The 16,054-nt window shown below is 37.1% G+C and overlaps 1 protein-coding gene across 5 annotated transcripts in view; it reads right to left on the minus strand.

Moving 5' to 3' along the window:
* LOC141904732 (von Willebrand factor A domain-containing protein 8-like) overlaps positions 1-16,054 on the minus strand; it is a 200,922-nt gene that overhangs the window by 90,297 nt on the left and 94,571 nt on the right. The window lies entirely within an intron of this gene.

The following is a 16,054-nucleotide window of genomic DNA, read 5'->3' on the forward strand; positions in this document are numbered from 1 at the left end:
AAATTTTATATACACAATGTGAAAAACTTTTTGCGGTGAACTCACAGAGAGACTCGCAGAGACAATTTAGTTTGAGTGGCCTAATAGCAATAATGTGTTCTTAAGCTGGCTGCCTACCAATTATCAACAGTCACTCGCCAATCACTAACACTATCAATTTAAATCAATTAATTTGATATTTCTAACACTAAAAAATGCAATTTCATGTAGGCCTATACACTATTGCTGGCTTTTTTTCGCTGTATCATTTGCTTTTTGAGATTGCTTTTTTCTGCCATTCTTGTCTGCAACTGGTTTTCCAAATAATTTTGAAAGCCCTATCTGATTATTTTTGTTCATTGACAGGCATAGGTGTAAGGATGTACTGTGATCAAGTGTGTCACTCATGGCAAGAGTGAAACATAGTTTCTAGTCCTCAATTGTAGTAGGGGGTACCTCGATTCTATGCAATAGGGAACATTGCAGGTTGCCCCTAAAACAGACGTGAGTGCGTTATTATGTGCCCTTGCTCCAATGGAATCACGCGTAAAAATGCCCTTATTTGAAATCAGCACCCTGCCCTTTTTTAATGCTAGATGATGCACTGAGAGATTCACAATGATGTCATTGTTATTATACTTAGACCAAGGACTAGCACCGATGAGTTGATGTAACTTCAAGCTGAGTTTGCCAGAGTTGAAAAATGACAGTTACCAGAGTCTATAACGATAGACGAGAGTAAATAGATGCGGGTCCGGTAGTTGTGGTCTAAGATAATTATAAGCCTGTCGCAATCTAAAGAAATGGTAATCACAATCGTCTTTAGCTTTACTAATGGCTGTTTTAAGTTGAATACTTGCTTGCTGCAGAAACGCTCATGAATTTCCTGATCCAATTCATAGAACGGGAAACCAACTTTCCGTGGATGAAATCTAAAAGAAATTTCACTTTGGTTTTCACGGTTTTTTCTTGTATGCGCCATTTTTCATAATTCCAAAAGCAAGGGATGAGATGCTATAAGGTTATGAAGAAGAATTGAAGAACGATTCTTCGATCCGTGGGAAACATGATGGGACGAGAAGATACACAATATCAGTGTATGTTGATAAGGCGCTTTTTTTCTAATTACTTGGATTTTGGATCTGACGCCGAGAATTCCCAGTTTTCTTGAATAATAAAAAAAAATCTTTCTTAATTTCTATATCCGTTATCAGCCCTAACGTAAAACGGAAATAAGAAAAATAAAAATCTTTTATCTCATTTTCTTAAGCGTTCCCTGCGAGTATTTTCTATCCCAGAGCGAAAAAAAATTAACCAAATTGCGAGCATCATACACACATATTGCAAAAACGCGTTCATTTGGTTAAGTTGACTGTGCCAGGACTCGAGCCCTTAACGGTATAGCCCGCAACAATTAAATCGTGCCGTCATGTGCTGCCACCTGGCACTGAAACATGGCCTGTTTTTAGATTATGTAGTTATTTAAGGGCTTGTTACAAGAGGAAAATGCAACTAAAATACATGTGAAGCTTGAAATCTCATCAGTGTGTTAATTTAATTCTATTCTTTGTGGATTTATAAACTGTCTAGTGAAATGGCGTAAGTTCCAGTCCGTAATAGTCTGACACAGAGCAGTTTCGATACATCTCCATTTAATGATGAGGTTTTACTTGACTCTGTAGATAAATAGAGAGCCATTAGCTATCCTATATACTTGAGATGAAACTGGAATTCTTACATGACTGGATTCTCGGCGATCAATCAGAAATCCAAGCAATTCATAAAACAGCTCAATTACTTTGGAATCTTAGATTCTTAACTGAAAAATGTTTCCTTCTTTAAAATTTTCCACCCACATAAAAGTGTACACCACCTCACAATAAAAAGGTTTTTTTTTTTAATTTCTCCCTTTACCCAACCGAAGATTTCCTCCCAAAATCCCGAAATCCAAGCAATTTTTAAAAAAGCGCCTAACGAGAGAAATCCAACAATAATGAAGCCAAAAATGAAAAGTTTTATATCAAAATTATTATATTTAAGAGCAACATTTCGGCTTAATGCTATTAACCATCATCAGGCGATGATGGTTTAAGTAATTAAAAACAAATTTAAGATTTAAGATTTAAGTAATTAAAAACAAAAACCAGGACACTAAGGAAGAAAACAAAGAAGGCAAACGACAAACTTAGGGTAAAGTAGCGCGAGATTAAAGTAATTTAAAAACAAAGCCCAGAGTAATTCTGAAGCAGGGACAAACTAGACAAAAACAAAAGGAAAGGACATCAAGAATGTATCTTCTTTCAGATACGTTCGCTAACAGCCAGGGTCTTAGCCAGCACCCGTCCTACCCGTCATTTACGACGGGGAGAAAATTAAAAACATAAATTGACGGGACGGTCAAATTTCAGTCTACGGCTCAGAATGTAAAGCTTTTCTCAAATATGACACGCTGTGTAAACATGACAGGCGTTTTATTTTGCTCTAAATCCATCTGACACTTTACCATAAATAAATGATGACCCTTCATGGAGAAAGTCATGATGCTGTAGGCTGTTACTTAAAAATAGCTTCCATGCTTAGCGACGAACCACAAACAGATGTTATGTATATCAGTGCTGAGTGTCTAGTGACAGTGCATAGCCTCGTTTTGAATGAATCGATATATGTAATTTCAATATCAGTGCTAGCTGCGATGTCTGCTACAGGTTTGTTTTTACTTAGTTTTTCAGTAATATAGCTATTGATATGTTTTGTCACTAACGTCATAAAAAAGAAATAAGGAGTTAAATTAAATGACATATATAGATATGTAATCTTTATAAGTAATCTTAAGTTAAACACAGAAAATCTCCCTTTGAAACAGCAGAGTGGTAATACTTAACTGCTAAATGGCCGAAAACAATCTGAATCAATGATTTGTCAGTAGGCCTATTGCTAATGGCCTGATGTTTTCGTTTCCTGCTCTTGTTGGCATATCATGTTATATATCTTGCCAATTTAAAGCATATCCATGCCATTGTATTGAAAAACTCATGGATATTGCATAATACTTTGAAATAGTTGAAATGACATGATACCCAGTTCTCCTTTGCGTTATTATTCTACTGAGTCAGTGACGTCATCTATTGCCGGTGTTTGATTGGTTTATACCTATGTGTAAACAATAACAATACCATGTGCTTGCGCACATGCACATGGCTTATGTCAAGAATAAATAATAATAACATTGATGAAATCAGCTCGTGTTGTTTATTTCATGGAAATTTTGAAATTCTGAAAATTAATTTCCGAATAGTGTTATTAGGCCTAGATTTTCATTATTTGTTGCACGACAGTAGCAGTCTATTTTCTTCATAGAAATATAAAAATTCATTTTAACGGAATAAAAGGAAGTCCGATAATACACTAATACAGCAGATGAAGATAAGCCGATTCTTTGCATCTCCAGCAGGCCCAACCTCATATCTACCACTAGACCCTGAAAATCGCGATGTCGAAACTGATGACTCCACCACGGAACCGTCATGACCAATCACCACCAGTAGCATCGTTGCATCAACCAGTGACACTGAAGTTGCAAAAACAAATGAAAAGACTTTCTCCGAAAAATGGAAGCAATACACCTGGCTTTCATATGATCAAGCTAAAAACAGAATGTTTAGTAGCCTTTGCAAGAAGGCTGGGAAATCGGGACCATTTGGCAATAACGGATCTCAGAATTTTAGGCAAAGAAACGCTTATTATGTATATTAATCATCAATTACATGTACACTGTTAAATGGAATATTAGAATAAAGAATGCATCTTCCAGGAAAAAGTCTCTTCTCGACCACTGCCAGTCTGTGGATCATCATCACGCAGTTGAGATGAACGACCCTAATCAGCAGAAGTTCGTTGATGACTCATAAGAATTACACAGCCGGTATATCATGAATAATTTAAATGCAGCTGTTGCTGGTTTGAAAACTGTGTATTTCTGCGTAATGAATGAATTGCCCAATAGTAAGTTTAAGCCTTTACAATCATGGGGACGCAACATGGACATAAAAGAACTCCATGACCTACGAAAAGGACGAAATGATTCTCATGATTCTCCTGAAACATTTAACGAGGTGAATAGACATTTTTTTATTCTAAAGAACTTCAAAATCATACAAACATTTCAATTCAATATGATATATATTCTCCACTAGTCGGTATGTTTCACATTAATTAACTTTCAGATGTTACACTGCTTGAGTGATGTCCTCGATAATAAATTAAAAGAAATCCTGAAAAAATCACCCTTCGTATGAATTGGCCTGGATGAAAGTCCTGACAGGTCATCCGAGCAACATTCAGTCATCATCATTCGGTATGCATTCTCTTCTGTTCAGCAGTGATAACTATATCTAGTCACAACGCAAAGAAAACTTGTGAAAAATATTTTCTTCAGATACATAAATCCAGATTCAGCAGATGTCGTTACAACTTATCTGAAAATGAAAGAATTAAAAGATGGTTCAGCATCAGGTATATACAATACATTACTTTCAGTGTTGGAGGATTATGGTTTAAACCCAACGTCTATAATTGGCTTTGGCTCGGATGGAGCCAGTGTATTCACTGGTCGAGAAAATGGCGTTGCGAAAAAACTATGCAATGATAATCCATTTGCAATCCCTGTACATTGCATATGCCACAGATTACACCTTCCCATCAGTCAAGTGTGCAAGAATATTCGAGCTATGAAGGTAAATTAGTCATTCAAAATTCTTCTTTCAACTTAAAAGATACATGTATTAACATAACTTGTCTTATAATTGCAGGTTTTAGCCACCATGGTATCTACAATATATACCTTCATCCAGCTATCCCCGAGAAGACTGGTCATGTTTAAGGACATGGCAAGTTGATTCACTGAAATCCAAAAAACTGTTTGAAATCAGATGGCCTTCACTTGGTGAATGTCTGAGATCAATTATTACTTTGCTTGTGTCCCAAGAAGCTGGAAAAGGAGATGCAACAGCAACTGGGCTCTATCAACAGTTGACATCATACAAGTACCTTGCTCTTCTTCATATGGTGGCTGATGTGACAAATGCGTTAATTCACCTCGCAAAAATTTTTCAGTACAGGGACGTTTCATTCAGTGCAGTGAAATCAGCTGTAAGCAAAAATTTATAACCTGTTTATATCCATTTGCTAACATATATGACTTTTTTTTATGAGTTTTTTTAGACATTGTTTTTTTATAATATATTTTGATTTGCTTTATTACGGAATTCTCTTTAGCTCGACGACGTTAAATCTACAATACGAGATATGATTGACCAGAATGGGGATAATCTGACTGAGTTCCAGGAAAGTTTTGACCTCAATGGACAATATAAGGGCAATAATATTACAACAGCAGCACCAGGTCGGAGAGCAGCTGGTGGTGATGCAGCTGAAGGAAACCAAATTGCCCAGTTTAGGAGATTGAGAGCTACTGTTCTCAACAGTCTCTTAGATAATCTAAAAAGCGATTTCCAGCCATTGATTTGATCGATGCAATGCAGGTAGGCCTTACCAAGATGATTTTTACAGTTTCAATATATAGTTACAGTTATATATATATATATATATATATATTGGTGTATAGTCATTGTGATGTTTACCTGAAATTTTCTTTTAGATCTTTGATTGTAAATCACTGCCTGAAGATAACCTGCTGCAATGGGGTGTTGCCCACTTGGCTGCTCTATTACGTCACCTCGGAGAGGAGAAAATGGTTAATAACAGAGTATTTCCCCCATTAGTAGATGCTGAGGTAGGCCTTTTGTATTGAAGCTGGTACTGCACTCATTCCATTGCAAACTTGTTATTTATTCATCTACTCATTGTAGATGTGTCATCAAGAATTCCTGATGTTTAAACGTGTAATGGTGCGGCACAGCCTTGTTGATGAACAACAACATCGCAGGAGACCTCTTGAACTATTCAAGGTCCTTTTTGAGAATCAGGAGCACAGAGAGCTGTTTCAAGGTACCTTACTTCATAAATTACATTAACCAAAACAAAACCGATTTTCTAAATGTTCTCAGAACCGAACTAAAATCATTTTCAGGGATGTACAAGCTATTTTCCTTTTGCTGCCTGGTTATGATGGGCTATGCTGAAGCCGAGAGGGCATTTTCTGTTCAAAACAGAGTCAAGACAAACCTCAGAAACCGCCTAAATATAATTCAGCTAGATCGCCTTATTCGAGTGAAATATGCTGCTTTTCCAGATGAGGCATTCCACTTCGAGCAGGCAGCCAGAGCATGGCTCAACCGGAGATGGCGGAGACAGTAGTATTTTTGTAAATAATAACCAAATATAAACTTACACCTTCTCAGTCAGTGTTGAATTGAGCTTTGTTTCTTTTTATCTATTTCTATCATTGCTCACATGTTTACAGGCTCTATATATCTTATTCTGCTCCATTCCTGACCCCAAGTGCTTGGAAATATTTTTCACTATATGGAAAATATTTGAATAAAATTCATATGATATCACTAATCAGAGGGTGGCTAAATCGTCTTGACAATCTTTTACAATGTATGGCCGCATAAGCTACGTTATATACCACCGTAATTAAAAATCGGCATATGTTTGTAGATCGTGTGAATAAATAGTAGAGTCCCAAGAGGAGCCCCTATCTATAATCTTCCAATCTATCACTCAAGCCAAGCGTATTGTGCCTGAATTAAAACAATGACTACAAGTACTTTCATCGAGCATGTAGGCTTTGTTGGATGAATCGAAGTGCGCGACCGCAGATTCTAAATATAGATTTTCCGCGCAGCGGTATTGCGTGTATATACATGTACATTATTGATCTGCACAGTGGTTCTAGACAACAGCGGTGTTTCGCAATGATGTTGTAAAAAAGATTTCAGAGATCGTAGCACCGGTTTTATGAGACACTTTTACGGTCTGTTCTTTATGTATGCTACGATCTAACTTTCAACTTTTCCCAAGTAACGAGTAATTAACGAGTGAAATAATTCATATTTAAAACAGTGAATATTTATATCTATATGCGTTAAATTCTTATTTTTATGTTTAAAAAGTAACGAGTAAAGTGTGAGTGAAATAATTCATATTCAAACGTCCTATGTTTTTGTCAGCACGACCACCACTACTTAGAAGTATTGAATTAATTGATTTTGTCCATACATATGATAGATTTCTGTCAGTAGAGTACATATCTATGGAGTTAGTGTTAAAAAGTGCTAATCACTGCTCGGAAATAAACCCCATTTACGAGGATTTTATTTTGCTGACTGGAGGTGAGTTTCTATTAAAAAACTTTTGAGACATCTTGCTAAGTTTTTTCACTGGTTCCTGAGACCTTTCAGAGCAATCTTTAACTCCCAAAGGAGTGAATTTCTCTTTTCCTCTAAACAAGGAAGGTTGTTGATGCTTGGACAGCAAATGGCTGTCTAAAGTTCCACCATTTTGATACAGTTAAATTGTAATTAAGTTGCCTAATTATGTAATTAGTTAATTTTGTAATTAAACCCTTTCGTGAAACCGAATTTTAATCGAAATTAACTAATCATGATTAAGGAAATTTAATCATGATTTAGGCATCCGTATTATGAAAAAACACACAAGTCATTGCAACCAGCTAAAGCAGAATGTGATTTCAGCTACGCATTAATTCAGAGCGTCTTAGCTGCATTCAACAGGATGACTGTCAAAGGCTACTTGAATGTGTCTTGGAACCTAGTCAGGGGAAAATTCAGTGAGAATTATTTGAAGCAAATAACAATTGTGCATTTATGCTGTGCACATATGCCGAAACTGTTTTCTGTAAGCCTCGTTGAGGTCCTTGGAAAAAAACAAAAGAAATTGAAGAAATTTTGTATGTTTGTGTTTGCGTTGATACAGAACGCTACAGCTTTGGACGAAGCAACAAGTCTGATAAGAAAATGGGCAGTTATCTGCTTAACAAAACATGAGTCAACAAAGGTAGATCGTAACATCGCAGAGATAGCCGCTTTTGTCGAGGAGAGATGTATTAAGCTCCCAAAAGTTGATGGTGGCCAAGAGAAGAGGAATCAGGAAAATAATGAAATATGCTTGGAGAGTGGGACAACAATCAAAGAATCATCACCATTCTATCAGCAAATCAATCAAAAAGTCACGAATCTGAAGATAGCAAAGAAAGGGAAGAATGTCAATGAATATTTTGCCGAGGAAGTTATTCGAATGTTTGTTGACAAATATGCAGCTGTACTCCCGTTATGGACAGGGATATGCTTCCCAAGAAAAGAAGCATTAAATAACCTAACGAGAGATAGTAATGCAACTGTTGAATCCTGGTTTAAAGTCGTTAAAAAAAATGTTTGTAAAGGTGCGAGGGTGCGCCCATCGGCACTTGTTTTAAAGCTATATAAAACTGTCAAGTCGAGAGCCCTGGAAGCAGAATTCGGACGTGCACAAAGAGAGAACAAAAACAAGAAAAATGAAGGTTATTACTACGAGATGGCAGAGGAATATTGGAGCAAAAAAGGACATAAAAAGCTTGCGAATGATTCATCAAAAAAAGACTCCAAACCCGCCAGAAAATCGAATAAGGAAGATAACGTAGAGCACGATCTGAAACGTCTACAATTAAAAAGAGTAATAGACAGAAAACCTTGAACAACAAACCAAGCGCTACATCTACATCTAATGGCTCCAAACCTTGCAGTAGACCGAAAAAGAAAACTGAGAAAGAACCCGGGATTCCTACAGCTAGGAAATCCAGAAGAAATCCAGAAAGTGATAAACAGCATAACTCAACAAGATTACCAATGGTACCATCGTGGGGCGGCATAACATCAAATGGCGTACAACTTATAAATACATGTCCTTTGGATAATTTTCTAACCATGATGTATGTGCGATTTCTGGAAGATCAAAGATTTGGAAAAAGACTTGAGACGTGACACGAATATGGTTTTTTTTAAGCTGCTTCAGTGTATGGAGTATGGTAAAGGGAAAGTTCGCGGACGCTAAATTTGTATGGTCCGAGGAAGAAACTGATGATGATTCTGTTGCTATGGATTTCTATGGCACAGAGTATGAAGCATTCGTAAAGGAAATCGATCAGCTCATTACCTCTATAATGGAGGTTTTGTGTTCAAATCGTCATTGTCCTGGAACAAGAAAAAATAAAATCACTTCTTGCAAAGTTCTACGTGGTATTGTTCTAAGGTGAGTAATATTGAATAATCTTAACTAAATAAATGTTCGACTAGTGCTTCGAAGTATTTGTATATAATGCTGTCATTGTCATATTCTTTCAGGCAAATCGACGATGGACGTACACACAGCGTACAAAATCTGGTTGACAGCTGGTTAGCTCAAGAAGTTGTTGAATGCAATCAAAAGTATGTGTCTTTTCCCGGGAAAAATGTCGACGCATTGGAGAGACAAGAGGACTTCAATGGTCACAAAAAGTATGTTGTTGATTTTATACATATGATTTTTTAATACATACGCACATATACACACGTACGTACATACATACATACATACATACATACATACATACATACATACATAATGGTTTCCTGTATTTTTCAGGACTGTTTGGTGCTGCACAGGCATAAAATCGATGCAACGTTCTTTGTTGAAAGGACAATTTCCTCCGGTGATTGTGTTACAAGTGCATGATTTAGTGGCAGCAGGTATCTTCAGAACGCAGTACTGGGATATTGATGATGAACTGCACGTGTCTGGTATCAAGTTTTATCTCTGTGGGGTAACGCTACATCGTAAAGATCATTTTGTCAGCCTAGTCAAATCGAAAAAACATGGTTGGCTGACATATAATGGTTTGAAAGGAAAACTTCGTAGAACCTCAACTGAATCAGGCTCATTGCAGTGCTTGATCTACTCGAGTTATTAGGAGTCATTGCGCTGGATATTATTGTGGCTATTGTAAATGTTTGAAGGATTACATATTGTGTGACCAATATTAAATGATATTTTTTTTCCAATATACTTCATCATATTTCATATATACACATTATTGTCGTATAATACATACTCTATTTTTAAAGAGAAATTATAACAAAAATGGTTGAATGAATGAAGGATAGAACCCGGTGAAACCCGGGTTCAACGAGCTAGTGTAGATGTGGTTTATGGACAAAAGTTTCTCAAAATCGTATTTTGATTATAAAACCTTCAAATGTTCACCTACATTGATACCTAGACATTTAGCAGACTTTGTCTTTATCCTATTGTGTAGGAATATTATTGATTGGATTGTCATTTCTATGTCTATGTCATTTCTATTTTATTAATTCGTTTGCTTTCTTTTCGTTACTTTTCTAGTAGCAACGTGGTTGTTTTCTTTTACCAGATGCTTATTTTGCCCCAGATAGGCCGAATTTTCAACTAGAAGTTTGAAGATAGGTCTTCTTGGGGACGGTTCTCAGAATAGAATTGATAAGCAAAACATTTTGCCACGTCTTATGTCTGAGGAAAAGGTCGGTATCTGTCGGTTCTGTATCATCGTAGCTTGACATAGGTCCAACTTGCACCGTAGTAAGAACTTATACTGTGGAACCTCGTTACAACGAACTTCAGAGGACCAGAAAGTCCGTTCGTTATAACCGAAAATTTGTTATACCCAGTATGTTATCCGAGTTCGTTATAACGTAGTTCCACTGTACTGTACACTGCACCCTTATTTGATTAACCTTTTTAACTTGGATGTTTCTGGAAATAATTTTGTGTCACTATAATCGGAAGTCATTCAAACCGAAGGATCTCTCTCTCTCCTTACTTGTACCGCGGTTATCATTAGTGCGATGTGAATATTGCTTATGAGCTTGACTTTATCACCCTAGGACCGGGCCGGGTAGGAAACACATTTTGGACTGCCGGACCGCGGGAGATAATATTTTTTCAAAAGTGGATCTTTGGGTAATATCACATCGAGGACCGGGCCCATGACTGGCTATGACCGAGGCAAGAACCTGGTATCGGACTCGATAATTGTACTGCGGCGGATATTGGTTTTGAGTTTGACTTAGTCATTTTGATGGTTTCGTCAATTCGTCGATAGTCAATTCGTGAAACAGATTGACGAAGTGACGATCGAAGTGACGAATCGACCAAAAGTAACGAATGACTAATTTTGACGAATGTATCATACGGTAAGATGCAGATAACTTTATTACTGCATATTTCGAGCAAAAAAGTTAAAGTTTACCAGGTCATATCACCCTAGGACCGGGCCAGGTAGGAAACACATTTTGGACTGCCGGACCGGGGGAGATGATATTTCAATAAAGAGGATTGATGTTCGTCCTTTATCTAGTCTACAGACGTTTTTTTTTTGGTCATATCACATGGAGGACCGGGCCCATGACTGGCTATGACCGAGGCAAGAAACCTGGTACCGGACTCGATAATTGTACCGCGGTTATCATTAGTGCGATGTGGTTATTGCTTTTGAGTTTGACCTAGTCATTTTGACGGTTTCGTCAATTCGTCAAACAGAGTGACGAAGTGACGATCGAAATGACGAATCGACCAAAAGTGACGAACGACTAATTTTGACGAATCTATCATACGGTTAGATGCACATAACTTTATTACAGTGTATTTCGAGCCAAAAAGTTAAAGTTTACCAGGTCATATCACCCCAGGACCGGGCCGGGTAGTAAACACATTTTGGACTGCCGGACCGCGGGAGATAATATTTCTTCAAAAGTGGATCTTTGGGTCATATCACATCGAGGACCGGGCCCATGACTGGCTATGACCGATACAAGAAACCTGGTACCGGACTCGATAATTTTACCGCGGTTATCATTAGTGCGATGTGGTTATTGCTTTTGAGTTTGTCTTAGTCATTTTGACGGTTTCGTCGATCGTCAATTCGTCAAACTAATTTCACGGCTAATACGAACGAACGTTCGTCGATCGTCAATTCGTCGATCGTCAAACTAACTTCACACACCTTCAGTTTTGTTGTAGCTAATGCAATAACCAAACTTATTCATCATTGTGATGACCTTCCTACAACCAGTTAGTGACTTTAATGTCATGGCTGTTAGAATGTGTTTCGGGGGTTTGAGACTGCCAGTCTTAATTGCATACAGTGCACCTTGACTGAAAGCATCATCTCGACCTTTAGCAGTGTCTGAATGATCATGGTGATTTGGCCCTCCAATTAAAGTTGCAAAAAAGGTTTTCACTACATTGGGAGGTAGAGCTTCTCCTTTTTTCATTGCTTCAATCGTCAAAGGGTTCGGTAATGGCTCCCTTTCTATCTTTTTCAGTAATTTGCGTAATAATAGTGCTGCATGAATAATCTGCCCTTCTTCAGATGTTTTATAGTTGAAAACAACTTTCAGGGATGCATAGTCAAGTTCTGCCGCATAAACTATTATCCCATCTGGTTTTTTTTCAGGGGTATGAAACTTTATCTGATTACGGAATCTACGCAACAACAATTCTCCAAAATATTGTACTTTAGTTATTGGGGAGCCATTAAGTTCCATGTCATTACAAAAGTCTATGTACCTATTATAAACAGAAAGTAGTAATTCTGGACGCTTTTCATTTATGATTTTTTGTTTAACATAGTCATATGCATTATCCAGAGGAATTTTATTGTCAATTGGTTCTACTTCTTCATCAGTAGTAGGTAACTTTTTTATACGACTGAGCTTGCTGATCAGAGCAGCACGACAGCTGTGATGTACTTTTGCCTCCTTAGCGATCAAGTCGACTCCAGCGATTTTTACTGCTACAGATTGAAGATTCAATGTACTAACTATTTGGCGGATAGTTTCCTCTGCAGATTTTGTTTGTATTTGACCAAGATACTCTTTTGCCCCCTGATTTCTTACACTGCTTATCACAAAATAAACAAGCGTCAGGAAAAATGCCAACAGTACTTGTAGTTTCTCCTTGACTGGTAGATGGATGGGGTGAAAAACTTCGTAACAATCTTTGCTCAGGAACATTATTTTCATACCCAGGTGACTGGGCACTTCTACTTGAAATAGCTGTGAAGTTCTTATAACACCTACTGTGATAACCACCAATAGTCGGTAAATGATGCGGCTTCTTTTCAATAGCATTATGATAAATTGAGGTATCATAGCTCCGCATATGGCGTCTCACATCAGCAGAACGATTAAATGGCTGCCAAGTTGTATCAGACCATCAGACCATTAAATTATCTGATGGCTTTAAGCAGATATGACATACCTCACTAGGGTCATCATTTCCTGTACAAGAAATTGGGTAAAGTGAAACATAGTTTCTAGGAACCTGAATCATGATATCATTCCACCTAGGTTGGGCCTTTAGTGAACAACAACAAATTGGGATTCTAAGTCTGAATATATTCAAATACATTTTTATGAACCAGTATTTAGGATTATGAATGATTACTCACCATTAGTGCCAGCTTCAGATGCCATAATATTTGCTATTATTTCTCAATGCCCATAGTGTGAATACACATCCTAAGAGTAGCTATGTGTTTAACAAACTTCCTTACAGTAGAGAAAAAGTGGGTCATACACGTAAAAATCAATATACTCTGGTAGGTGAATGTCTTGCACTGTTTTTCCTGATTTTCTGAACTCGTACTCAGAAGTTATATTGAAAATACGTGTCATTGATACATGAAGAAATCTCACACTTGGTGGTTAAAGCTTTTATAATCGGATGGGAAAATATCCGAACGTGAAACTAATCCGGCTACAGTCGATTTTAAAACTAGTTACCGACTTAAAGGTTTAAATGGTTTCACTAAAGGAATTTTTTATAGTAAAAGTTATCGTGAATAATATTTTTTCTGCTAATTCAAGACCTTTTTGATAAAAGGAGCGTGTGGATTGTAGCCTACGCGCGACCCATTCCGTAGCGCGCATTATCTATTACTGATACATACCACGATCGCCATGTATATCAGGCGATATTGCCTACGGGACTGTAACTAATGTTATCGACGCGCGCTCTCATCACTGTGCCGCAAACTAGATACACATAATCGGGCTCTAAAAACGGATCGCTGACACAAAAGTCCGAAAGAATTATTGACGATAAATCATTTTACTAGTAACAGTAAGATAGTTTTCGGCGTTGCTCGACGTACGAGTATCGATTCAACAGCAGCAGTTGAATCGATGTAGCATGTGTACTCACCGAGTCCATATCACCAATGCGTAAACATTCGATTAATCCGTTCACACATACTCCAAGAAAATACGGAAATTTCGGGCAATAAACAACAATACGGAAATAAACAACTAAATCATGGAATAGGCCTATGTAAAGTGCTATTTCAAAAATGTATGCATGGCACTATTTTAAGCGCGGACTAATACAGTTTTACTTCTAGACAGGGGTGACGCTACTTTAAGAGTTTAAGAGTTTCAATTTTTTTATTTTGGCAATATTTAATTAACCAAATAACAAAAATTCACCATATATGAACTCAACCTTCTATGTTTCATATTTAAGCGACTGTGAAAATTCCAGACACGTACGTGGCGTTAAACAGACGTAATTGTTCGACGTGATGGATTTCACGATAACAATAGGACGACGTGTACTACGTACCGTCGTCCTAAAAAGACTCAAAAATGTTTAATATAGTGCATTTAAACAAAACCAATGAGAACTCATTATTAGGGAGTGAGTGGATTCATAAGTATTTAACCAATAGGTGCGCTTAATAAGTGAGTGAATTCATTAGTAATTAACCAATAGGTGCGCTTAATTAGTTAGTGAGTGGATTCATTGCTTTTGATTACTTATCAAATATAGGAAACTGAATAAAAAGGCCAATTTTTGAGGAAACATCATCATAGTTGGTTGTGATGTCCGTGGGGTAAGCAAAATGGGGTTATTTTTCTGGCCACTTTTTTGCCGTCGGTTTGCTTTCAAAATTGGCCGACGAATTTTTGAAAATGTCTGACAAGAAAATGTCAGCATTTGAAAAACTGTCGCCCAATTATCAATACGATCGGCACTGCGCAGAATGATCAAGTCTGGTTTTACCACAGCGCCTATCTATGTACACGAGTCACGCGCAGTACCAGGGAGTGTATTGTACTACCATGCCGAAGCGCATTGTATAGTTTTCTACTTCGTATTAAACAAAGCCACGTGCGAGCGTGGGTCATTTCTAAACAAAATATCGGTGCCGAGTACAGTTTTCTACTTAGTACATGTATATATTTCAGGTCAAAAGAAATATTGGTTGACGAAGTTTTATTACAAATTCCACGAAATGAAAATGGACAATACTATAGTACTTTTGCATATCTTCTATCACCGCTATACTTTAAATGATTATTCTTGATAAAAAATGCAATTATGCGCAAAATAAACTTCTTTCATTCAAACACGTGTGAAACATCAGATTTGCTGCGCATTAGCGAGTGTATGAACTCGCAGTATATGAATGCACTACTCGCGGTGAGTCATTCACTGTGCTGTATATATACATATACTCTGTGTGTATGTGTGTGGTCGCGCCGTGTATATATTTTATTGATCGCGCACAACCGCGCACGCTTTGAATCGTCTTTAATAATAAACAAAGTAAACCTATTAAATGCAATCAATGTAGTATCATGCCATGTGTTGTAACTGTTCCATATTCCTCGTTTTGAAAAAAATTTGTACAACATAGGCTTCAGATTATTGTACTTCTAAGTCACATAAGTATTGGATTTATTTCCTAGAATAAATGACTGAGAAAAAATAAGTGGCGTGGTTATTCGGCCGAAACAACTTCTTTGTTTTGTATTGTTTTATGAATAAATAACAGTTTCTTGAAATTTGGCTTAATTTGTCTTTCTCTGGTCATTAAAATTTTTGGCCTTGCATATTAAGAAATGTCCTAGGGTAGCCTATTTTGAACTCATTTACCAAAGACCAAAATTTGAAATTCGAGCCCTGAAGGATAACAGTGGTCATTCACTACGTGAACCGATTACAAAAATGACACGGCCGCTGCGAAGAAACAAGGTATCATTTTTGTTTAGCCTAAGAGGAAGTGTTTAAGGGACATAATCATACATTTGTTTCAAAG

This window comes from Tubulanus polymorphus, chromosome 4 (genome assembly GCF_964204645.1).
Source record: "Tubulanus polymorphus chromosome 4, tnTubPoly1.2, whole genome shotgun sequence".
NCBI lineage: Eukaryota > Metazoa > Nemertea > Palaeonemertea > Tubulaniformes > Tubulanidae > Tubulanus > Tubulanus polymorphus.